Source organism: Lytechinus variegatus, chromosome 3 (genome assembly GCF_018143015.1).
Source record: "Lytechinus variegatus isolate NC3 chromosome 3, Lvar_3.0, whole genome shotgun sequence".
Taxonomy (NCBI): Eukaryota; Metazoa; Echinodermata; class Echinoidea; order Temnopleuroida; family Toxopneustidae; genus Lytechinus; species Lytechinus variegatus.
In genome coordinates this window covers 17434638-17460923 of record NC_054742.1, presented here as the reverse complement: position 1 = coordinate 17460923, position 26286 = coordinate 17434638, and the positions used below count along the sequence as shown (strand labels likewise).

The 26286-nt window shown below is 35.1% G+C and overlaps 1 protein-coding gene across 1 annotated transcript in view; it reads right to left on the bottom strand.

Moving 5' to 3' along the window:
* The window catches only part of LOC121410367, a 52787-nt gene extending 31096 nt beyond the window's left edge, over positions 1–21691 (bottom strand). Inside the window, exon 1 of the mRNA XM_041602401.1 lies at positions 21421–21691. The gene's annotated coding sequence lies outside the window, so the exon portion shown is untranslated. The remainder of the gene's footprint in view (positions 1–21420) is intronic.
* Between the last annotated feature and the right edge of the window lie 4595 nt (positions 21692–26286).

The window sequence follows — 26286 nt, the reverse complement described above, 5'->3', positions numbered from 1 at the left end:
AAATAATTTTACAAGTATTAATGAAATATGTTCAATACATGTTTTTAAGAACACAAAACCTTGACTTTGCACTTTCTTCTATTTTTACTTCTTCCTTCTTCTTTTCATCATATATTTCATGTCTCGTTCGCTCTGAATCTCTGTCTCTTTGCGTGTTATAAGCTCCCTAATCAAGGATAGGTCCAGTGTTGATATAAATGCAAGATTTGTGTATACGCGCTCACACCCTTGATTTGATTATGACTTACAAGACCATGATTTGTTTCGCAAGAGCGCTTTATAAGAGGGCATGATTGACAGGTATTTGTTATGATGAGAGCGTGAGTTCTATCGCTTGGATTGAGAGCATCTCACCACATATCACGGAATGGTACGCTTGTTCAGTATTCATGCGCGTCGTAGCCGAAAATTTTTCTACAAGAAATCTGACGACCGGATTGACATTAGGCCTACAAATTTATGATTCGAAGGTCATTATAAGAACTACAACAAAAGAAGATTTTACTCATAAAAAAAATCACAGGAAAATACATAATGTGCACATTATGGATTGTTTAAAAACATCATCGGAGATACAAAATTGAAAGTCCCATTTTTTTTTACATGATTGTATACAAAAATGATCTCGCACAGATCCATTATGCAGACGGTATTGCCATTGTAGTGGTTATATATACAGTGGGGAGAGGGTGTGTATATTTGTGTGCGTGGGGGCGTGTGTTCTCGCGTGAATGTATGTAAACTCAAAGATTAGTTATCCCTCCTAATTGGACACAATTTTACTAGTAAAATTATTCTCCCATAAGTTTGACGGGCAAAATATCTAGCAAATTATACAAAACCGAATTTTAGGACGAATATAGTCTTGAAGGGTTACACAAAATGAATCCAAGTGAAGAGAAAAAGAAATGAAAGCGTGGTTGATTGAATTGTCTGGCATTAGAAGTGAATTGTTGATGAGAGTTAAGAATGTTGGTAGATGTTATCGGAAGAACGATTTAGATTGGATAATCGGGGAATAAGATAATGGAGAAGAAAACAATTCATACATTGTCATATAAACTGCACACGGTAAGGTTACAACAAAAATATTTAATCAAAAGAAGAGGAGGCTAACTTCTCAATGCCAATATACGACAGTTCTGTCTCAAAACCTTCTTTTTTCCAGCATTACTCACAAGTAAGATAACCTTTCAAGTGATTTTGCAAAGCCAATGAGGGGCTTCATAATGAGATCCCTTATGAGATCCCATGGTTAGATATGAACTTTCATTTCATTTTACTGCATTCTTTGGTGACTACTTCAGATAATCTTCATTTTTATCCGAGATCTCCCCTGAGTATGCAGGCTCCTGACACAACCGATTGAGAAGCATTGTGGCGTCACCCCAACAAGGGTTGACAAAATGTGACGGAATTTACCAGGGCTGGATACAAGCACAATAAGACAGACTTAGAAGCGTTAACAGAATATAAATAGCATGTACATAAATTTACAGGTGCGACTCAGATTCTAAATTTTAACAACTCATGATTGTATAAAATGTATAAAGTTGATTGTTTAAAAAGGAAATATTTAGGTTTACAGACAAATAAAAAGCGTCGATAATGAAAAAAAGTTAAAAAGTGCAGGGAAGCTATAGGGGCTCAATGAAGAAGAAAAAAAATGTTTGATCGGGAATTATGAAGATGTTGATATGAAGGCAATGATGGATGAATTCAGTCTTCAAATATTTGCGGGGGTTCCTCCGAAGTGTAGATCCTTTTGTCTTCTCGATGACGTCTGTTTATGTGTCTAAAGAGCATGCTCATTTCACCCAAGAGTCACTTGCGGCTATACGGGTAGTTGAAGAACACCATCATGGCAGGTTGACTTATTAGTCTGCGAGTCTTTGAGGGATGAACGAATTGATCAAATACATATCGTAAATGTAATAATGATTTAGCGAGAAAAATAAATGTTAATCTAACTGTTTAAACTGTCTACATTCGTGTTACATTATTGTGGCATGTACTTTTTAAGTAAACTCTTTTCTCGAAATTACCTTTCGCATATTTTTGAGCGAGAAAATCATAGTAATATGAATAAAACAATACATACGCATCTTCTTTGATGAAGTGCAGTCCACCAACTGGTGTATTATCTCTTGCAAAGTAAATAAAGTACAAAAGTTCATAAGTATATTCATCTTCAAGTGCACTTTTGTGTAATAACTGTAGATATTTAAGAATGGGACGTGGAATCATCCTCTTTATTATCCCCTTCGCCCACACGATACAATCTCATATTGTGATCAAAATGCCATCGACTTACAACTTAAGTCAAAGGGAAGTGGGTATAATCTATTGTGTTCTTATCTTGATCCTTTTTTATTTGTTTCTTCATATCGACTCTGATAGTCGCACTTTCTGGGATATTGATCTTGTTTCTTTTTCATATATATTGCTATACCTTGTGAATAAATAGGTATGTTGGCGCATGTTTACTTGATGTTACTTGATGTTAAAGGCCATGTACTCCTGAAGATGTTGCGTATTTGGAAGCGTGGAAGCGCCGTGGTGTAGCGGTTCTGACACTCGCCTTGTAATCAGAGGGTCGTGTGTTTGAATCCCACCATGGCCTAGCGTCCTCAGGCAAGACGTCAATCCACAATTTGCCACTCTCCACCCAGGTGTTAAATGGGTACCCGATAGGATGTAAAAGCCTATGTAGTATGCCTAGCAACTGAGTCTTGGAACTCTTGTTGGAATGCTCCCCAGGAAGTGGAAAAGGTGCATATTGTTTGCGGGCATGCAAGGATCCGATGACCGGGGTATTAATATATCTGTAAAGCGCTTAGAGACGTCGTTCCGATGTGTTAAGCGCTATATAAATGCGGAATATTATTATCATTATTTGACATCATCTCGACCGAAAAAAATGTTTTATACAGTGCGTATCAAAAAAAAGTTTACACTTTGAAAAAATTCTGTAAAATTATACATTTGTAATATCCTGAAGATTTTTCCACATTTTAACATTGGTACAGATCCATTTAAGCAAATGACGATATAACTGTCAAAAAATATTTCTGCTTGAGTGAGCACCACTTACTTTTGAAAAGCAGTAAAAATGATTTGCGCAGAACTTTTAAATAGTTATGCGAATAAAAGTAGACCTGAATCATGAAGAACACGTGGAATTTAGCTAGTTGAACTGATTTGAAGATATCTTTTACCTTTCTTGACCTGTTTCTTTGCCCAAAACACTTCTAAAAGTGCATTTCACCCCACCCCACTCCCCATACACCGAGGCCATCGTGACGATATTTGCTTTACACTGCGCTGTGATTTACATGAAATGGCTTAGGCTTGATTTTCATTTTGTTAATCATTGTCAAGCTTCGGAAAAGTGTGGAGAAACAAGTATTACGTGAAAAATGAAATGTAAACCCACTTTAAATGATAAAAACATAGTGAAAAAATGCTGGAGATGTCTGATAAAAACTTTTGTTCAGATTCAGTCATGTCCTCAGATCCAGCTGACACAAAAAGTGTAAAGGTTGTGCTTACCAAGTGCTGAAATTTCAATTTTTGTGGCAAAATTCTTGCAAAATGCTTGAATGTATCCCTTTTATTTCAATTGACTTAAAGTGCAAGGGAAATGTATGAGAAATGTTTCGCAGGGAAAGTTTGATTTCACCCTTTCCCCTTGACACAGCGTGAAAACAAGCATTTCTGCGCAAACAGATTTCTGCGAGCTTTACAAAAACGGACAGTGCTCACTCAAGTGTAACATTCCGTCAACACTTTTTACTTTCATTAGATAAATGAGACCCAAACCCAAGAATATATGTGAAAAAAATACCAACATATTGTATATTCTTTAATTCCCACGGCTTTTTCAAAGTGTAAAATTTTTTTTGATACGCACTGTAGAAACCCTTCAATGTAGATACAAATGCAAAAAGGTGTATTTCTTTGAATAAAAGAACTTGTTGGCATTGCAAACTTGCATTACTCGTGAATATAATTTGTTTCGCATTTCTGATGTCTTGTTATTGCCAATACGTGGAAAACCAAGATGCTTATATATATATATATATATATATATATATATATATATATTGTGCAAAGAAATGGATGAAGAGAACAATGGTAGGCGTAGCTTAAATCAAGGCTCCCCAGAGCTATCTACCCTTTGGAAAAATTGGTGATGACGAAAAAATGTCTCTGCCGGGAATCGAACCCGGGCCCCCAGCTTTGAACGCCGGTGCCTTAACCACTAGACCGCTTAGACGGGTTAGTGATAAGGGCGAGCCTGATCCAATTGACCGTCAGATAGACAGATTTTCGACACCATACCAATTATCATTTCCTTTGTCGGGTGAAGTTGGGTTTTGAACAATGACAAGCCGCCATGCCTCAGCTGGATCAAAGATATTGCTTTGATACAAAGCTAGTGCTTTGATACAGTACACGTGTGGGAGAAAGTATACAAAAGTATACAAATATATATATATATATATATATATGTGTGTGTGTGTGTGTGTGTGTGGGTGTGAGGGTGTGTGTGTGTGTAAGATGACGTCCATATAAAGTTACATGTCTATATGTTAATGTATACATTTGATATAAAAGCACATTAATCATCCGATTTGATCCAGATATAACCATCGTTGCTTGCGGATAACTAATGTGTTTTCATTTAATTTTTAAACAATTAGCGCTTAAATGATTAACGAAGGAACAATCATGTATTTTCCTTTTTTTTAATGACACTGCTCTCAAATGATGATGAATAGCTTTTCCTCATGCCTAGTTCCTCAATTACATCAAATAATGATAAAAGTAAGGAGGCTGGTTAAGCGGAAAGTTAAAACAATTTTGTAGAATACCTCGTCAAATCACTTACTCTAAACCTCGCTTCTTAACATGCTCGATTAGCAATTAAACATTTGCCTTTGTGCTAATGATAACCATGATTGATATCAGTATTTGTGACTAATCGGGGTTAAACCGTCATTACTGATTATTCTTTGAAGTTTGGCTTCATAAGGTGTCAGAGTCATACACAATTTACGCTGAATCCAAAACTTCCTTCAAGACTATCAATATGTTGCAGAAATACTTATATTAACAGTTTAGATTTCGACATAATAATGTAACTTCTGTGATGAAGAACCAGAAACCCTTGATTGTACAAAGGTGCCTAATTTGGCTTCAGCTATCCGGATCTATACATATCAGTCACCCCATAGGCAGTTTTCAAAATTTAAATATGTTTATTTATCGGTCAAATTTTCAAGATGCTTTGCTTAACATTGATGTTTTTTGCAGTTGGTTAAGTTAAAACGTAATGTTGAATATAAAAGAGCTGGAGAGAAACGACTGATTGCTTTATGAATAATGCTAGCAAGCGGTGGGATTAATCCTTTTATACATAGATATTCCTTGTCTTTTTGTGTATTGGATTGTAAATTTTTTAAGCTTACATTTTCATGTCAGTCAATTGTTCTCATGTTCTCTTATTGTTGTACGAGTTTTTAATAAAGACATAAAGAGAAAAGATGTTGCAGAAAGTATGCAATTGAAGTGTAGCTGCATCATTAAGATAATTCAATTTAGTTGGTTAGCCCCTTCCATGCAAGTGTTATTTGATGTTTGGCGTAAGTTTATATATCTGTTTGGAATACTTCAGAGATTTATGTCTCTGTGCACCTTGCTTGATGGATTTCAATGCAGTCCAAAAGTCATTATTATTAATATAAAAATCAGAAGTTAATCCGATCTCCTGGCCCTGTGGGTAGCCTTGCACTTTAACATGAATTTTTGATCCATTTCTATTGCATTTCGGATGTATTATATTCGTTGGAACGATAATTAAGGATTAATCCATGATGGTATTTTTATCTAGAATATCATTATAACAAAATTTCAAGGACACTTTTCTCAATTGTCTCCTTTTCATCCTTGCGATCAGATGTATATAAATGGATTAGGACGGCTGTAAGCTTTCAGCGTATGTGAATTTTAACCTGTTTATATGGATGGCGAAGTCCATTGCAACGACCTTTATTGCTTATATCGAAAAATGGAATGAAACAGTGAATGCTGAGATAGCCAGCGTGTTAATCCTAACACCTAAGAATTTTAAAAAGTGCCCGTCTTGACGAAAACGGACTTGTGAGTGACGTAAAAGTTAGGGAGAGTATATTTAGGCCTCTGGCAGAAGATGACAGGAACTATGGTGAGTTTGTTATTCTTCTTATAAAGACATAGATTGTCATTGTCAGAAAAGGAGAAATAGTGAGCGTACGATCCCTCCTTTTTCATAAACCAGGTTGAGATGGGTACTTTTGAAAACGGTCGTATGTCTCTGCACATACTGGAAATGATCTTTCCTCTGTATAGTATCGCCTAGTGGGGAAAATAAACCGACAACGAACTACCTTTACAGGTCTCTCGTCAACTATTTAAAAAAAAATAACATACATTTCTTGTGGCAGTTTTCGTGATTTTCCGGTTTCTTTTCATTTACTCTCCCTTTTTGCTCGGTATGTTAGATGGCCGCAGCATATTTGCACTCTTCATCGGATACTCAGTGTCATTTTGATAGCAGCACAGTTCTTGAAATAACCAGGCTTTTAGTAAGAGAGAAAGTGACGCCTGGTATGCCTCTCAAAGCAGATCACTCTGAAATTTAGTTATTTGGTGCATTCTGCCAGTTATAGTCGGGCAGTTATTTTTTATAAAACGTTATTCCAAATATATACACAGCAGCTGTTTAAAGTGCTACGATCAAGGAAATTGCAAATAACTTAAGCATCAGTAGCTGATCAATACAATTTGATCTTCATTCACCATAATTTCAACACCCTTTTTTGTCACCTAGTATCTCCCGTTGCGTTAAAAATTTAATGATATCAGTTTTGGGATTGTTCTTTTATGCGGAAATTCGGACAAAGACTTTACAAAGATCCGATAGGGGCATTGCGCATTACAAGTGAATGCAGTTGCCCTACTATCTCCTCAATCTATACAGAAATCGTATGGAGAGCGTGTGTGGTTTGATTCAGTGGGTGTATGCGACTTGGGGACCCTGCGATTTTCCTTTAGATCCCAAATTGTCAATTGTCAGATCACTGCACGATTTCAATATATGAGGAGGATATTAAGTCGTACGGATGGCATGCATTCATAGCTTGGCTCTTTACATAAACTGTTTATATATATATATATATAGTTGTGCTCAGAAGTATTCATATCCCTTGGAAATTACAGTTTTTTGCATTTTTTTAGAAAAATAAGAGTATAAATAAAGTCAGTGTTTTAATACAAATCAGTCAAATACATTTAGGTATCATGTACAAAAGCATGGCATTTTTATTTTCACGTTATTTGCATATCAAAAGAATAGATAACTTTCCTGGATTATCTGATGTCCAAAAGTATTCATGCCCCTGTCATGAACCACAAGTTAATAATCAATTGAAAAGCCTTTATTCGCAATGACTGCCTCCAGACGTCTCCTATAGTTTGTTACTAAGTTCTTGCATGTCTCTACAGGGATTTTGGCCCATCCCTCCTTTGCAATCCTCTTCAAGTCCTTCAGGTTGCTGGGCTTCCTTGCGTTGACCTTCACCTTGAGCTCTTTCCAAATGTTTTCGATTCGGTTCAAGTCAGGACTTTGGCTCGGCCACTCCAGTACGCTGACTGCATGCTCCTGAAACCATTTTTTGACCTTCTTGGTAGTGTGCTTTGGATCGTTGTCCTGTTGGAAGATCCAATTGGGGCCAAGTGCTTCAGCAGACTCTTTCATGTTCTCATGCAGGATTTCGAGTTACTGCTCCTTCTTCATGATGTCATTGACCTATCAAAAGAAAAAAGGTGTTATAGTCTTATTTCAACATGGCTTAAAAACCTCCAAAGACACTAGGCAAAACATTCCTAGGGGCATTTCAATGTAAAACTAAGCATACAAGGTAATTGGCGTGCCGTGAGTTAGTACTTAACCAGCAATGTCGTAATTTACTTAAAATGAGAATTTCCAATTTCATTTGACTCCAATTTTGGTGAAGTTAAATATCTAGTCAAAGATAAGAAAATCTGTATTATTCTTATTCAATAAAATCATTTCACTACTTGTAAAACAAAACAAAAAAGAAATGATGCGTTGATAATGTTGCAAACTCACCTTAACAAGATTCACTGTCCCACTTCCTGAAAAATAGCCCCAAATCATTATGCTCCCTCCACCATGTTTTACTGCGGGCACTGTGTTCTTTGGGTTAAAGGCTTCCCTTTCTTCCTCCAGACGTAGGCGACACCTCTGTGTCCGAACAGCTCCATCTTCATTTCATCAGACCAAAGAACAGACCTCCAAAAAGTTTCATCATTTCCCAGATGTCTTCTAGCAAAGTCCAAACGTGATCTTGTGTGGTTGTGTTTTAGGAGTGGAGTCTTCCGTGGCCATCGTCCATTCAATCCTGCCTTATTCAAGGTCCTCTGGATGGTTTGCCTAGAGATCTTGGTCCCTGGGCCATTGAGATCCTTCAGCATCTCCTTTGTGGTGATTCTGGGGTTGACAGCAGCAGCTCGAACTAAACATCTCGCTTGCCTTGCTGAGACTATGGGCTTCCGTCCAGGTCTTTTAAGGTTCTCCACTTTGTTGAAAGTCTTGTACTCTCTGATAATGCTCTGGACAGTAGCCACATGAACCTCAAAACGCTTGGATATTGCCTTGTAGCCCAAACCATCTTTGTGAGCATTCACTATTCGCGATCTCAGGTCGTCACTAAGTTCCTTTCGCATGACCATGATGAAGTTTAAGCCGACTCCGATGAACTGGCAAAGATCTTGCCACTGATTCTCAATTTATAGAACCACTAATGTTTCTAGAATTCAAAAACTTTGGTTTTCTCAACAAAATTTCATTTCAAAAAGGCGGAATGCCCCCCCTCCCCCAATCTTGTATTGAATTGATTATAAATCTATTTCATCAACATGGCAACTGACATCTGGACAAGCCTCAGAAGAGAGAAGATTTCTGAGATCTCAGGAACTTCCTCTTCCTGGATACCATGCAACATGGCTTAAATTATTTTGTATTCATGCCTGACATTATAGGGTCCAGCTTGAATCGATTTGGGGGTAGTAAAATATCTGAATTGTGAAAAATATGGTGTCTTATACTTGAGAAGGACAGGGGTATGAATACTTTTGAACATCAGAAAATTCAGAAAAGTCTTCTTCTATATTATTATGCAAATGAGATGAAAATAAAATCAGCATGCTTTTTTAGGCAATGTCTAGTAGTATTTAACTACTACGCAAGTTATCCTAGTTAAGGAAGGTGCTGATTCCAACGCCACTCGCAGAACCTTGAGCATTTCCTGCAAATTGCCAAAATTCAATATAGATGTAGCCGCAAAAATATGTAAATTACCCATGGAAATCACAATATTGCACAGACGCTGTCAATAAAATACCTGTAATAGTGATAAAGTGTGAAATGCTGTCTGAAAACATTTTTTTTAATTTAATTTTCAAAATGGCTGCCACAGACCCCTGTTTACTCTATTATTTGCAATATGAGTGGGGAAAATAATTTTCACAAAAATGAACACTACAATGCATGTGACTGTGATCTATTCGACTACCGTCTGTAAACATTATTCTAAACGGAATATATAATTTTTCATGTCATGTATGTGAAAAATGATCTTTTTAGAATAAAATTTAACTTCCATAGGCTCCCTAAGTTATGTGCAAAATGAACTGGAACAAAAAATTCCCATGAAATTTGGCTTTGCTTTACTATAAAATGGCTATAATTGTGATTTATTAATGAAAATATGGTTTCTAACGAGATATGTCATTTCGTATTTCATATCTGTGATAAATGCTGTATTTTGACATTTAAAACGGACGTCGTTGGCCCAATCTCATGTATAATGCTAACTGGGAAAATTTATTTTCACCAGAGTGATCACCATGAAGTGCATGAAATTGTGACTAATTAGTAAAATATTGTCCAAAAACTTCATTTCGTCAGCCATGTATGTTGGTGATTAACACTGTACTTTTAAAACTCAAAATGACCACCCTAGATCCGAAGAGAATTATGTACAATGTGATCGGGGACGAAAAACTTGTGACTATACAAGTGGAGCGCCTCTGGCAGTCTCAACTGCATCACGCGATTCAATATAGCAGCAGTACTGACTTTGAAAACTACTCTGAAATAATTATTAAGAAAAAAAAACCATTCATATAATGAAGCAATAATACGTTTACTGACAATAAATGACATTTGACCTTGATCATGAGACCTAAGACTTGTCAGTGATACTTGATTACCCCTACATCCACATTTTATAAACTATATCTATAAACTTTGAAGGTTATGACAGCAATCTAATAATTACCTTCAAACTGGCCAAAGTTCAATGACCATAAATGACCTTTTGACTTTGGACATGTGACCTGAAACTGGAACATGAGATGTTCAGTGTTACTTGATTACTCTCATGTCCACGTTTTATGAACTAGATCCATACACTTTCAGCGTTATGATGGTTATTCAACAAATACCCCAAACATGGCCAAAATTCACTGACCTTTGACCTCAGTCATGTGACCTGAAACTCGCACAGGATGTTCAGTGATACTTGACTACTCTTATGTCCAAGCTTCATGAATCAGATCCATAAACTATCAGAGTCATGATGGTAATTCAACATATGCCCCCAATTTGGCCAAAGTTCATTGACCCCAAATGACCTTTGACCTTGATCATGGGACTTGAAACTCAGACAGGATGTTTAGCACACACAACAGTGTTCAAATTTGAACTAGACAAATCAGCACTCCGAAGTGCAGTCATTATACACGCTCTTTAAGAGCTAAATTAGCACTTCATTTTTTAGAGTGTAGTTAAGCAAATCCAAATTCCGTCAAAATTATTTGTCCCCATTTATATTGTGAATAATACGGTAAGGACCTATGGCGGCCATTTTGAATTTAAACATACAGCATTTACCTCATGCATACAAGAATTGTACATTTCATTAGAAATCATGTTTTCAGACAATACTTAGCTCATATATCACAATAATGACGTCCATTTTATGGTTCTCACTCATTTAAAAAAATCCAAATATGGCCTATAGCAGGTTCACTTTGTTCATATTTGAGCTTTCGCAGGATTTTTTTTCAGAAAGGTAATTGTATAAGGATTCAGAATTACAATATTTCCATTTGCACCGTGGCCTATATGGCAGCCATCTTGGATTTTTTAAACCTCTGCTTCTAAATAACCTACAGTAGAATCATGATTGTGACGACTAAATCACCATTTCGGAGGTCAAAGAATCTTTTGGTATAAAAATAATCAACTTTATTCGAAAGAAAAATTTCATGAACTTTTGTGTCTCTTTTCTACATATTTCTAGACTAGAACTTATATTAAAGTCCAAATTAAAGGTAAAGTCCACCCAAGAAAAATGCTGATTTGAATAAATAGAGAAATATCAAACTAGCACAACACTTCAAATTTCATCAAAATCGGATGTAAAATAAGAAAGTTATGACATTTTATTTTTTCGCAATTTTTTTTACAAAACAGTGATATGCACAACTCAGCGACATACAAATGAGAGAGTCGATGATGTCCTTCACTCACTATTTCTTTTGTTTTTTTTATTGTTTGAGTTATACAATATTTCATTTTTACAAATTTGACAATAAGGACTAGTCAGGGGCCTTAGCAAAAAAGCGCCATTTTTTTGCATGTGGGTCCCTGGTATCAAAAGCATTAATTCTAGATAGGGTGCCCCGAAATCGGTGAAGGGCACCCTATTTTAAACTGCCAATTTATGCAAATTTTATGCAAAAAACTCATAATTCACCATATCTCACCAAAAACAATTTTAAAATGCCCAATTTTTGTGTATTTGGGTCTTCTTTTGCTAAATATTCAACTGCAGGTCGATTTTTTATAAAATTGGTGAGCATGAACCAATTCTTAAAGTTAATTTATGCAAATTTTATGCAAATTAGATGTAAAAACATATATTCTATCATATATCGACATATAGAATTGTCAAAATCACAATTTTTGTCCACATGTGTCACTGATACCAAAAACATTAATTCTTGATAGGATGCTTCGGTATCAATGACTGGAATCCTATTTCATAGTGCTAATTTATGCAAAATTATGCAAAATCACACTATTCACCGTAAATTACTGTATATATATATATAGTACAGACCTAAACTTTTCTATAGAAGCCTATTTTTTGGGGGGGGGGTATTTGGGATTTATTTTGATAGGGCATCAAATCTAGATTGATTTCTGTACAGTTCCTGAATAAGAATCAATTTTCAATGTAAATCGGTGCCAATTTATGCAAAATTTCTGCAAATATGTGTAAAACTCATCAATTATCATATTTTGAGGTTTTAAACTGAGGGAAGAGCACAACGCTATGCATATGAGACACTGTTCCACAATCCATTTATAATGGTGACTTTCCATGCGACCAGAGGAGAGCATCATGTTTAAAATACAAATTTATGCAAATTATAAATCCTGTGCATACCCATTTCACAATTTAAAAAAAACACATGGAAAAGATAAACCAGTATTTTATCTTTTTTTTCAAAGCAATTCAAGAGGTCAAATTTCTTTCCCAAGTAGAGTTTTTCCCTGTCAGAAAGAGGAGGGTATATGGATGGTTCTCATGTCAGAAAAAAGCTGTCCATGTTTGCCCCTCTGACAACTATGTACATTTTTAGAACAGGGACACATCAGAATTGAGCGAAGAGACCTGATCCTTCTTCTTTTTCTGTCTTCCCTTCATTGACGGTGACGTGACCTGAATAATTTAAGTGATTTCTCTTTATTGGCTTATGAATTGATCTCTATCTCTAAAACTAAGGTAACACCAAAACCAAATTCTCCCAATACATCTCGAATGTGGCTTGAATAAAATGTGTCTTGGCCACATTCGGGAACATTTTGGAGGATATTCGGCTGGCTTTAAACATTTCAAGACAAGCAGAATCCCTCCATGAATGTTCCCGATGGGGAGGGAGAAGAGAATAGTCCCTAATCCTTCCGAATCGATTCCGGGAGCTCCCCGAATCAGAGATAGATAAGTACAGAATCCAGGCCATTTTGGGCAGAATTGGTCCGAATTTGTTCGGGAGAATTTGGTTTTGGTGTAACCCTTGCTTAAAGCTAGGGTTAGAACGGAGACGATTCAGCTGCGAATCCATCCATATACACTAAATCTGGTGGTTTCAGGAATATTATGTTTTGCCTTCGTAAATGCGAGAAAATTCGGGAACATTCGCTGAGAAATTCAGCTCATTTTGAAATGTTCCAAACTAGCCGAATGCCTTCCAGAATATTCCCGAATGTGACCACAATAGATTTCATTCTGGCCACATAAGTATTCGGGCAACAAGTTTTCTGGGCGGATTCTGACCTATTTGTATCATTCTGGGCATAACTATCCCGAACCGTCCGAGCTCGGTGCATTCGTTCTGATTCTGGTCCATAATTCAGGCCATCGTTCGGCTGTAAATCAGTGATATCGGGTCACATTCGGTTGGTTCTGGACATGCTTGGGTTGATTCTTCCACCATTCGTGTTGGCATTCTATTTTTTGGAGGATGGCAAAAATTGATTTGGTCAATTCTTGGCGATTCTGCGCAGAATCGCAACATATTCTGGACCCACTTCCCTATCCATCTGAATCACCTCATAATCGGGCAGAATATGTCCGAATTTATTCGGGAGAATTTGGTTTTGGTGTAAAACCTAGCTTAAACCAGGACTGACGTGATTTATTCTTGCTACTGTACTTTCATCTGAATGTTTTACAGACACTGTTTACCACAGTTGCATCCTATTCTGGTTTGTCATCTAGAAACGGATTGCCTACTTAAAACATGGGTAACACCGGAGCCGAATCAGCTGCAAATCTATCCGAATACACATAAGGATAGACTTTGGAGCACTCTGTTCTCCCCTCCCGAATGCAGGAAAATTCAGGAGGGGTTAGAAAACATTTTTGGAGGAATTCGGCTCGTTATGAAAATGTTCAAAAACAGCCGAATACCTCCAAAATACTCCCGAATGTCGCTACGACAAATTCCATTCGGGCCACATTCGGGATGTATTCCGATAAAAAATCGTTTGTATTTTGGGAGGCATTTGTGGGTATTCTGGGAAGATTAAGACCTCTTCGTATCAGTCATAGAGTAAAGGTCTGACTCTTGCTTCCCCATATCATACGAATCATTACTCGAGTACAAAGAAGAATATAGACGAGCGAGACGAATTGGCCAGAAAATAGAAAAATGGCATCCGAATAGCTGCCAAATCGGTGAATTATAGCCCATTTCAAAAGAATCTGGCGCATTATCTGGAAATTCGGTGGCGTACTTGGAGAATTCTGGCATATAATCGTTCGATTCGGGTCGTTATTCAGGTCGTCATTTGGCGATAATCGGAGGATTAGGGCTAAATTCAGCTCGATTCTGGCCGCTCTGGCTCGATTTTTGCCAATGTTTGGGTTGGAATACAGCTTCATACATAAATTATTGCTAATTTACATAATCTAACACATTTTTGCATGGAAACAGGATTTTCAATAGCATGTTTTGCTGGTAAAATTGAAACTTTTGAGTTGATAGAGGTACTTCAAAAGTTTGGGCCCTTTTCTACTGTTAATACCCATTGGAATGGGACTAATTTATTCATATGAAATAATTGCTAATTAACATAAATTAGCATATTTTGCATGAAGACAGGATTTTCAATATCATGTTTGATAAGGAAATTTAAAGCTATTGACCTAAAAGAGACTTTCTTAAAGTTTGGTATCTCTTTATTTACTTTTATTAAATATTTCCTATTGGCATATGGCTTCATGCATAAATTTAATACTACTAATTTACATAAATTATCATATTTTTGCATGAAGATGCAATATTCAACACCATGTTCTGTGGGAAAAATTAAAGCTATTGACCTGATAGAAACTTTCCTAAGGGTTGGTATCTTTTTGATTAACTTTTGTTAATTAATTCCTATTGGCATATGATTTCATGCATAAATTACTGCTAATTTACATAAATTAGCATATTTTTGCATGAAGATGCAATTTTCAACACCGTGTTCTGTGGGGAAAAATGAAGCTGTTGACCTAATAGTGACATAGGAAAATTTTGGTGCTTTTGTAAACTCTGTCCCCAAATCTTCAAATTTTGGGCCTAAAGCCCCTGACTATATTAAACAATGCTAATTGCACATGTTCAGGGAGGAATAAATCGTTGTTTTACACGACAATAGGGAAAAAATATAATATTTCATATTGCACATAATAAAATACAAAAGAAATAGTGAGTGAGTGATGTCATCAGTCTCCCCATTTGCATACCGACAAGGATGTGAATATAACTGTTTTGTTAAATTAAGCGAAACTTAAAAATATCATAACTTTCTTATTTTACATCCGATTTTGATGAAATTTTCAGTGTCATGTTTGTTGAATTTTTTTTAATCAACTTTTGTTGGGGTGGACTTGTCCTTTAATTTGCAACACCTATTTTGGCCTTTAATTTCAGTACAAGTGTTGAAATACATAGAAAAAGACATTTTATGAAAATAATATTCTCTCTTGAATGAATTCGATTATTTTTATACCAATGGATACCTTGACCTCAGAAATGGTAGTTTAGGTACCAAAAACATGATTCTAGGTTGCTTATAAGCCGAAATATTGTCGAGAATCCCTTTTTTGGCAGCCATTTTGTTAAAATTCCAAAATGGCAGTCATATTCATTGCTATTCTGATTTCTAGTACAATAATCGATTAAAACATGTATAATTTTTAATTTCTCCAACAAAATCCGGTGAAATTACATAATAAAACTGACTACTTTGTCATCCTGCCGTGTTTCGGCAATATCAAACTGCGTTTGAATGTATTATCTTTTAGCCTGAAATGGGGAGTTTGTGGAAGTGCAGTTTTTCCTTGGATCTGATTAATGTCAACCTACTTCTCCTATGTTGTATTTGTGGGTTAACACTTCCGGGGATAATTTCTGAACAACCCTTCTATCTTTTCGAGGAATCCTCAAATAAATAGATCAGTAAAGCAGGTGCATACACATGTAAGGTAAGCGATCTGTCGAGTCAGGACAAGCAGTGAATAAGTGTGTGTATGTGTGTATTTGAGTTTTGTCAGACGTGTATCAATCAGATATGATTATTTACGTCTGGGACCGACCTTTAACGTCACCATCCGAAAGACGTGACCAGGGCTCGAACCTCGACCCTCTGCAAAAATTTGTAACTTCCCCACAGCTTGGATTACAGGCGCACGCCACAACGCCCAGTTTTTCATGTTCCTTGATATGTTCTAGAAAAATGAATGTAGTTGCAGTGAACCCTTTTTTGTTCATGAGAAAGTCTGTTGAACCAAGGTCAACTGTCTTCATATCATCGTAGATCTAGATCTGGTACAGTAACATATATTGAATTTTGTGAAATTAAAATTAAAACTGAAAGATCACACTGAAAATAACCAACACAGATATTAAGCACATAAGGGATAATGTATTATTTTTTTAATAAGATCCGTCTACCTGGAATTACATTTTTGGGGGGGCAAATTTTTCAGCAACTACACGATTTCTTCCAGAATCCTTTGGCAAATATATTTTGCATGCAGACATTCAGTCATTTTATGCACATTTTTTAAAAACCCTTTCAACAACATGTATCTTTGTATAATCACTGAACCCATCAAATTTGACTTTGGTTAGGTAATGTCAGTATGATAGGTTAGTTGCAAAAAATAAGGAATAACACAAGCTCAAAGTTTTAATATTCATTGAGAATTAAATCTCAATTTTTTGGTGTTAAGACAATGAATATTTGAAAAAATATCAAGTGTCTTCATTTTGATTATACACGTCCACTTGAAGCAAAATAATCTATAAAACAGGCAATATGATCTACTTCAACTAAATATTAATATTGAATCGCATTAAATTGGATTTCTATAACCTTGTTTTGCTAAATGTTTGTTTAATCAGTATTTCTCATTAATGCCTTTTAAGAAGATATTGAAGACTTTAAATGTAATGAGCTACTCAACAACTAATTGAACTGCCCTGTCTGGTGGTTAAAAATAGATTTACCATATTTAATACAGAATTCAATGAGAATATATTTCGATTTATTATGCAAAATTTGTGTTTACCGTTATCAATTCACTACGAACACCGTCCGAACTTACTTCATACTCTTTATATCTGAAAGCTATTTCATAATTTTACTATTTAGCATCATCGGCTTTTTGACATGAAATTTAATAGTTTTGCCTGTCATTTGATGGAAAATGAATATTTAGAAAACTTATATAAAACGGTAAAATCTGTTTAAATGTTTGAGTTAGATGTGTTTATTGAATGTGCGTGTTTGTAAGGGGTGGGTGAGTATATTTGAGTTTAACTAGTCTATCAGATATGACTTGTACGTATGGATACCAACCCTTAAGACTTCTCAATATAAATATTCAGCCCTAAATGGTACACGTTTATAAACCAAACTGAAAGAATCGACCTGGGACCCGAAGATGCTTTCAGAGTAATTGGATATAAAGTGCAATAACATCGGTCATGAAAAAAAATTATATTATTTATGTATTCTGTGTACTTGTATGTGTTCGTTATGTCAGCAAATAAAATTAAGAAAAAGACAATAAGATAGTACAGCGTTGTAATACATACCTTGTGACTCCATTATATTTAATCATAGAGATTCGCATACATATAAATGAATTACATGTACCTTTAGTAATCTTTTATAGACTGTGTATGTCATTGGAAAATTCTAGAATATCTACACAAAGTTATGATGATTTATTTTTCAATACATATTTTTTTAAGCGTCACAGAGGAATGATTAATACTAGCGTCTCTTAATCAGAGGGTCGCAGGTTACATCGAACGTTATCACTCCAGCAAGAAATTCATTCATATTGTAATTCACTCGACCCGAGTAGGGGGCTCTGGCAAAAATATAATCCTTGAAACGCAGGATGCGTAGCAGCTTATCTGCTAAGGGAAATTTCGCTGCATTTAGAGCGCTAACAGATTTGTGCTAAAAGAAAGTGTTCAGAAATTACATACAAAACAATTTTAATCACTATATTTGAAGGAAATTACCAATAATCTGTTCATTTTTGTGAAACAAGGTTCACACTATTGTAAATTGGTTTTTCGGTCGAAACTGTGAAATCGGAAACTACGGCAGTGTGAGGATATTGCATATTTTAATACAGGATTATTATCACTGAGAATAGCAGATACAAAAATATATATATATCACACTCAATTAATTTTATATGTTGTGTTTTTAATCATATTCTTAATCACATGTTTTGGTAGATTTCTGCTGTAAATTGATTGTGAATTTGTTTTTCAGTCGAGACTTGATAATCGAACCTTACGACATTAATGCCTTGGTGAGTCTCGTATTTTGTATTTCATGTATTTTCTCTCTTAGTTTTGATACAGATTATTCTTTAAAGATTGCTGCATTAGGTTAGGTTACAAACAACAGAAACAATTGGGTAAATAAACAATGTAAGAAGAATAGTAAGTGCAGTTGTAATCGTGGTATTTCATCTCGAAGAGCTCTTGAAACTCTGACAGATTTTGAGCTGCCCTGTAAAAACTGCGGTTTCAAAACTGACACCAATTGGTGTTAATAGAGGACCACACCCTGAGGTGTTAAAATTACACCCTAGAGATTAAACATAACACCAAAGAGTGTAAATGTAACAACAAAAGGTGTTGTAATAACACCTATAGGTGTAAAACTAACACCACCAATTTAACACCGGTGTAAAATAACTGGTGTGGTCCTCTATGTACACCGGTTAACACCACAGTTTTGGCTGTTTGGATTAATTAATACTACCTGTTTCATAGAATCAGATATGGCATGTTATCTTCTTTCCGTGCACAAAATAAGGTTCTCTTTATCTACAACGCTGAATAATCTTAGTTTGATTCGTGTAAAAAATATTTCAGGTAAAAATTATCATCAGTTTAGTTTGAACGACACAAAAATATGAATGTAAAGTGGAAATAATGAGTAGGCTATTGAGAAGTAGAGGGTTTATATAATCCAGTGGTAAAATTTGAATGCGCATGTCGTCCTAAAATCTGAATTGTTCGGCGTGGATTACTTTCTCTGATCAATGTTAATCATCTTATTCATCCAGTGGCTGTAATTTATCATCATAATTTCTTCACTTTTAATTTATAAATATTTGGCTCGAGATTCTAACTTTCATACTGCAATACCTTCTCTTTGAAATATTCTGATTTTGTAATAATTTAAAGCAAAATATATATACAAAATTATTTTCGTTGAAAATGAATATGCCTGTTTTTGTTGAAAATCTTAAATTTAAAAAAAAAATTAAAGACAGAATAAATCTTTACGAAATAATTATGAAAGGATGAAATAATTCATCACGACACAATGAAAACTAGTTTTGAATGGGGTACAATACTCGAAGAGTCGAAGAAAAAACTGTACCATGACATATTAGATTTAATTATTTAGCAGGAATCCATCGTTTGTCAATATTTCTAACATTATCCTACTTCAAGTCAATAGCTATAACAGGATTGGCAAAATGCCATTATACCAAATTTCTGGAAATTGACTGACTCAATTGCATACTAACGATTGATGCCAAATGAAGCACTGGGGATAAAAGTGAATGACAAATGATATTATTAGTTAGTTCAAAGCCTCGAGAACAGATGACGAATTGGTATGATAAAATGACCATATGACGATAAGAGAACAAATGTAAAAAAAAACAAGAAAATGAAATTCGTTCGGTTTTTAATGGAAGCCCTTATGATTATTGATTTTATTTAAGTTATGTTTGAATGAGGTATTGGAGATAGCGATAATAAAGACTGCCGATGACTTTGAGATGTCATAAAGATAATATATTTAAGAAATGATTCGTAATTGCATAAATGTCAAAAATAGCAAATATTTTGTTTATATCCTTAAAAGTGACAGAGGGAACAAGAGGGATCTCACTTTCAAAATAAAATATACAATTTTGATTGCAAACGTCTTCTACGTGTGATTTTAGGTGCGGATACAAAAGAATAATATGTATTCATATTGTTGTATTCATATGCAGACATCGTGCCATTTCTCGTACCCTTTATCATGCCTATGCAGCGAGCAGTCCAAAATGAAATCGTGCAATATAAGTGCACTGACCTATATATTTCAATTAGCGTTTATAGAGAAAACTACAATCGTTCTTGTTCTGTGCAGAAAAATCAGTTGCGTTACACTACGACTATTTTTTTTCAAAGAATAATATGTCTTTTTATCAAAATATAAGAAGCTATGTAATACCCGTAACATTTTAAAATCGTAAAATTTTACGATCGTATTAAGTCACCAAAATCGAAGCTATACGAAATGGCTGCTACGATGAATTAACGAACATCGTACGGACATCGCATGTCAAAATGAGCATTGATTTTTTTTATCACTACGCTGCACGTGGATTTGAATTCAGTTCTTTCTCCCACATTCCACAAGAAATGGGAGATCGTTTACATGCCCCGAAGATGACGCAGGCCGAATGCAACAATAAACTTTATGATTTAAGATGATTTATGGTAAGTGTACATATTTGAGAAAGTTATCTGCATTTTATTTGATTCATACCCATATTCAGAATACTGAATAGTATTTCCATCGTTATAGGAAAGACATTAAAATCGAATTGTGACAATTTGTGTCAATTTCTATTTCTAATTTGATTTACGTTGAAATTCTTAAAAACCAAAAGGAAATCTTAAACAAAAAAAAGTATGTGCGGATTCAAATCTATTGGGGGTACTTTAAACATTTGAAACTTTTTAAAATAAAAAAAACGGTATTACACATGTTCATATGATTTTTAAGCATAATAATTTGAATTGTATTTTCTCCAAAAGTCTGTGTCTTTAAAAGAAATTAATCAAATTTAAAGAAATTTTTCAAAAATACAATTCATCATTCACAAATAGGTGGTGATTAGGTATGAAGAAGTGGATTCGGGTTAATAATCCGACTTAACTCGTCATTGATTAAAGTTTTGTGTTTGTGTAGAGAAAACTACACTATTTAACAAAACCCTTAATTAAATCTTCATTAAAAAGAAGTACTTGAAAGGAATAAAAATACGAATCTCAAATTAACTCTCTGAATTTGCTCTCAAGTTGGACTATGGACTTACTCCGACAATGTACGTAACGATTTCAATAGAAGATTACTGATCAGACATTGGAGAAAAAAGAAGAAAAGTTGATTCTCACCTGTGGTCTCTATATACATATACAAAACTCTGCTGATGGGGGAAGAAAGCTTGGTTAACCGTAAGCTCTCTTCAAAACCCAGGGCATAAAAAAAATCAACCACCGAGCCGTTTTGCGTTATGAGTTCTCCTGGTACATGCCTCTTTTGTTTTGGGTCAAAATAAATATTAGAGATGAAATATTCTCAGTAGGTCACTAATAATGTCCATGCAAGCCAGCAGTCGTTGTTGAAACTCAATGCCTTACCCCACCTTAAAAGGGATGCATATATCTCCAACTTTCAATTCGTATCCTCAGGAAAACGACGTGCCGTGTGCACAATACTTCACATTCATTGATAGAAAGGTGTCGTGCGCAAAGAAAAGGGAAATACTATGCAAGCCTATATAAAATATATTGAGTGTACCTGGCGACTCTCATTCGCCAGTTAAGGTTTTCGGCAATGACGCAAGAACGAGACTGATTATGAATGTTGGTTTGGTATTTAAAGTTTCTACTTCAGTTTTCGGGACAAAGCTTGTGCATTATTTTAACTTTCTCTTAATTAGGCGCCAGTGTCCGTACCCTTGAAATAACAAAACAAAATCTTCCACTGCCAGTCGGTAAACTTTAAAACGATTTTGATTTTTTCAGTTACTGGAATTACAAAACGGCATTTTTACTTCCCATTTAGCTTCAGCAAAGTTAGCGAAGCGAAAACGAATAGCCCCCCAATAAAATGTAAACTAATAAATACAAGAAAGTAAGAACTACAATATCTTTATTCATATTCAATGGCAAGATTTACTAAATTGAATTAAGTTGATAGGCTACACTTCGTTATTCCAAAGATTCGTAGTTCCGAAACACGTAAATTGCATATACCTCGATGTTCGTTAATCCGAACAATAGTGGCGTTATTCCAAAGGTTCGTCAGTCCGAATACGAAACAAAATTCGTTAGTCCGAAAACGAAATAATGTTCGTTGTTCCGAAGATTCTTTAATCCGAAAACAAAATAAGATTCGTTGTTCCGAAGGTTCTCTAACCCGGAAACGAAATAAGGTTCTTTATTCCGAAGGTTCGTTAATCCAAAAAAAAGGAATAATCGATGGCGAAGCCGGGAAAATCGGAAAGGTGAGCGTGGTGGTGGGAGGGGGGAAACCATTGCTGTTCAATTTTATTGTGTTAAGGAGGCAAAACGAAGGGCGGTGGAGCAAATTAGAGTGAAGTAGGACAAAGCATTTTTAAGTGATTTCTGATTATGGTATAATAATATATTTAGGCTTTATTTTTCGCCAGAGATTGTAACGAGCGAGTGGTTAGGAAAAAAAATGTTCAAAGCTGATGTTGTAAAACCCATTTTTTGGGTCCATTACTGTTAAAAGGGTCTCCTTGGGAGGTGTTGTGAGCGTGAATCGCAAGCTTAAACTATTGGACATTTCAATAAAAAATGAAAATAACAAATTCTGAGCAGTTTTTGCAATCGTTAAAAAGATGTGCATCTAACTGAAGAATTAACGCGAGCACGAAGTGCGAGCTAAAATAAACCGACCATAAAAGGAACATGTTAAGGACTGCGTTTAGTCATCATGAATAGGATACATCGAATACTGCGAGTGTGAAGCGCGAGCTAAAAAGATATTCGAGCCTGAAAACTGGAAATTCACATTCTTTTACAACCAAAAACGGTGAGTAGCCTACTAAACAATAACTGATAACAATAACCCCCCCCCATTGGGATTTTCTCATCTAAAATGTATTCTTCAACAAAAGTATTTCAATTCGAAAAACTGCACATTTCATTTTGGAAAAAAGAGAGCAAGGGAATTTCCATTTTGGAAAACGAGTATTTCAATCCTACGGCGAATTTTTGTTTGGGGGGGTGCAAGTGCCCCCTGTCCCCCTGCCCTTGCTTTCACCACCCCTGTAGGTAGGGGCTGATCCATCATTGCCAGGGGCGTTTACGTACGCAGAATTCTCTCTAAGGGATGATCAAAGGCTAGTTTATGTATATATATATTTTTTTTTCTCATTGCTAGACCTGCAAATATTATTGTATTATTCACTTTATTTAAGCAAACATACATGTAAATAAATGCATATGATGCAAAGTTACAAGTACCAAACTAGACAAGTTTACAATAATTAAAACTTAAAAAAAGACTACTGAACATCAAACAAATAAAATAGAAATGCATTCAACGAGAAAACTACTATTGACCTATTAACGAAGACCAGTATAAGAGCAGAATTATTATCATAAAAGTTATCACATCAAATATCGATAGGGGCGTGTTGTTGCATTTTGAAATTGTTTTTTCAAAGTTAAAAATGTATACTAAAAGATCCATTCTTGATTAAATGTTTACCACTTATATACAAAACTTAAACAAAATCGCTCTGCGCGGGGAGGGGGGGATTGTTTGAACCAATATTGAGGGGATAAATTTTGTCCAGGGCAGGAGAAATAGTCATCCGCAGCCATCGTAACCATCTTTTCGGAATGAAAGCACACACTTATTTCACACATATTGATGTGGATCGAGCTATCGCATATAAGGGGGGGGGGGTCATTCACATTTTCCCGATCGGCTGCTCAAAGCTGATTTTTTTTTCTTTGGGGTTGTCCGAAAAGTGACTCCTTAGCTTTATTCTTATAAACAAGATAATTTTATCTCATAATCCCTGATTGAATAATGCGAACGCGAGAAGCCGACCTAAATTTTATTGAAATTTCAAGATTTTTTTCTTAAGAATTGAACATTCTGAGCAATGTTTGTGAAAATGAACAAGTCGCGTATGGAACTAACTAATTACTTCGAGCGCGAAGTGCAAGCTATTTTGTTTTTATAAACAGTTGTCATAGAAAGAGATTTTAAGTAACTTGTTAGAAGTCATATAGAAGTAGGCTTTATACATACTAATGAAAATGCGAGCATGCAGTCACCAGCTGATAAGTTTTGACGATCAGACCTGAAAAGGAATATTTTGAGACCTTCATGGAATACATGAATAGAATACTAGTAAGTACTCCAAGCGAACCTTATTTCATTTTCAGATTAACGAACCTAATTTCGTTTTCGGACTAACGAACCTCATTTCGTTTTCGGACTAACGAACCTCATTTCGTTTCTGGACTAACGAACCTCACTCCGTTTTCGGACTAACGAACCTTATTTCGTTTTCGGACTAACGAACCTCATTTCGTTTTCGGACTAACGAACCTTCGGATTAACGAACCTCAGTCCGTTTTCGGACTAACGAACCTTCGGAATTATGAACCTTATTTCGTTTGCGGACTAGCGAACCTTCGGAATTACAAACATTCGTAATAACGAACCTTCGGAATAACGGAGCGTCGAAATTTAATACGAATATATGCGAAGTTGAGGTAACTTGATTTAAGTGGACAAAGGCCACCGCACACCTTACTGCTGGTCCACAATCCGATTTTGCTCATTTCCGAGAATGTGAATGAAAAGCATCATATTTGGATGATTGCAAGCCTTTGTTTTTTAGTAAAGGCCAGATCAGTTTCAAATCATAGCCAACCGTGCGACTACTATGACGTTATTACAAGTAGACATTAAATTCGTTTTTTTATTCTAATAAGAATGCTAGCACAGATTTGAATATAGGTATATTCCTACGATGACTTAGAACTTACAAAGTACGATACTCCATGTCTCAATAGCATCATATTCTAGTACGTTTTATTCCAAAATCAAGTCGCAGAAAAATTGTAAGGTGTGCGATGGCCTTGAAGGAAAGGTAAAGAAAACAAATAAATTGTATATCTGTAATTAAGTATAACACCAAAATTAAGGATTTACACATTCACTTTGATTAAGCAATTTCTAAACATGTCTTAAAACGTATAAGGGATACCGGTTAGCATGCTTAATAAAATGTTGATATTACTTAATAAAAGTTTGTTTAAAAGAGTCGTCTATGCTTTCATTACGTTGACAATTTTCCAAAAATATGCATTTACACTTTTACATCCCTAAACCCGATTAAATGATCTTACAATTTAATTCACTTGAATAAATAAGTATGATAATTTATTGAAACTGAAGACGGGGGGGGGGGGGGGCTTTAATTGGGGAAGTTCACCCTGACAAAAAAGTTAATTGTAAAAATAGCATGTAGAATCATATAATATATTGAAATTGAAATTGAAAAGGTTTTATTAAAATTACTGAACTTTGCAGCCAAAATGCTGAATTGCGTACAGTTTACATATACATAGAGTGTACAGATTTAAAAACATCAAACTTGAAATGATTACGAAAATATAATGCAACTTAATATATTATGTATACTGAAAGGAAAAGTTGAAGTAAAAAAAAAATACAAACACCGATAGGTGGTGGTGGTGGAAGGGTGCTTATTGATAAACATCTTAATTCAAGTTTTGAGAGAAATCCATCAAAGAATAAAAAATAATAATTTATATGCTTTGTTGCATCATGTCTAATCAGCTCTTCTAGATATCGCATGGTAACTAATAAATGAAATATTATTTTCTCAGAAAATTGAAAATCGTTTTTACACCTTCAGTATATACAAATCATATCACACCCGTTCCGAAAGAGAAAACAAAAATAAGTCATCACGATCCCTTAAAAAATTGAAATTTCTGTATTTTATATCATATAACATAATGGAGCAGCTGGTCGTTTATGACGTTACAAATACATAAATGAAAATTGTAATAACTTTCGTAATCTTTAATAGATTTTCTTCAAACCTTCACCAATATTTTTATTTTTTTATTTTGCTACTTTTATAACAAACTGTTCTTCAGGGTGAACTTTCCCTTTTGAGCATGGAAGTCCACATCTCGTCCGCCTTTTCTCTTCTTTGTTTCAATTATTTTTAA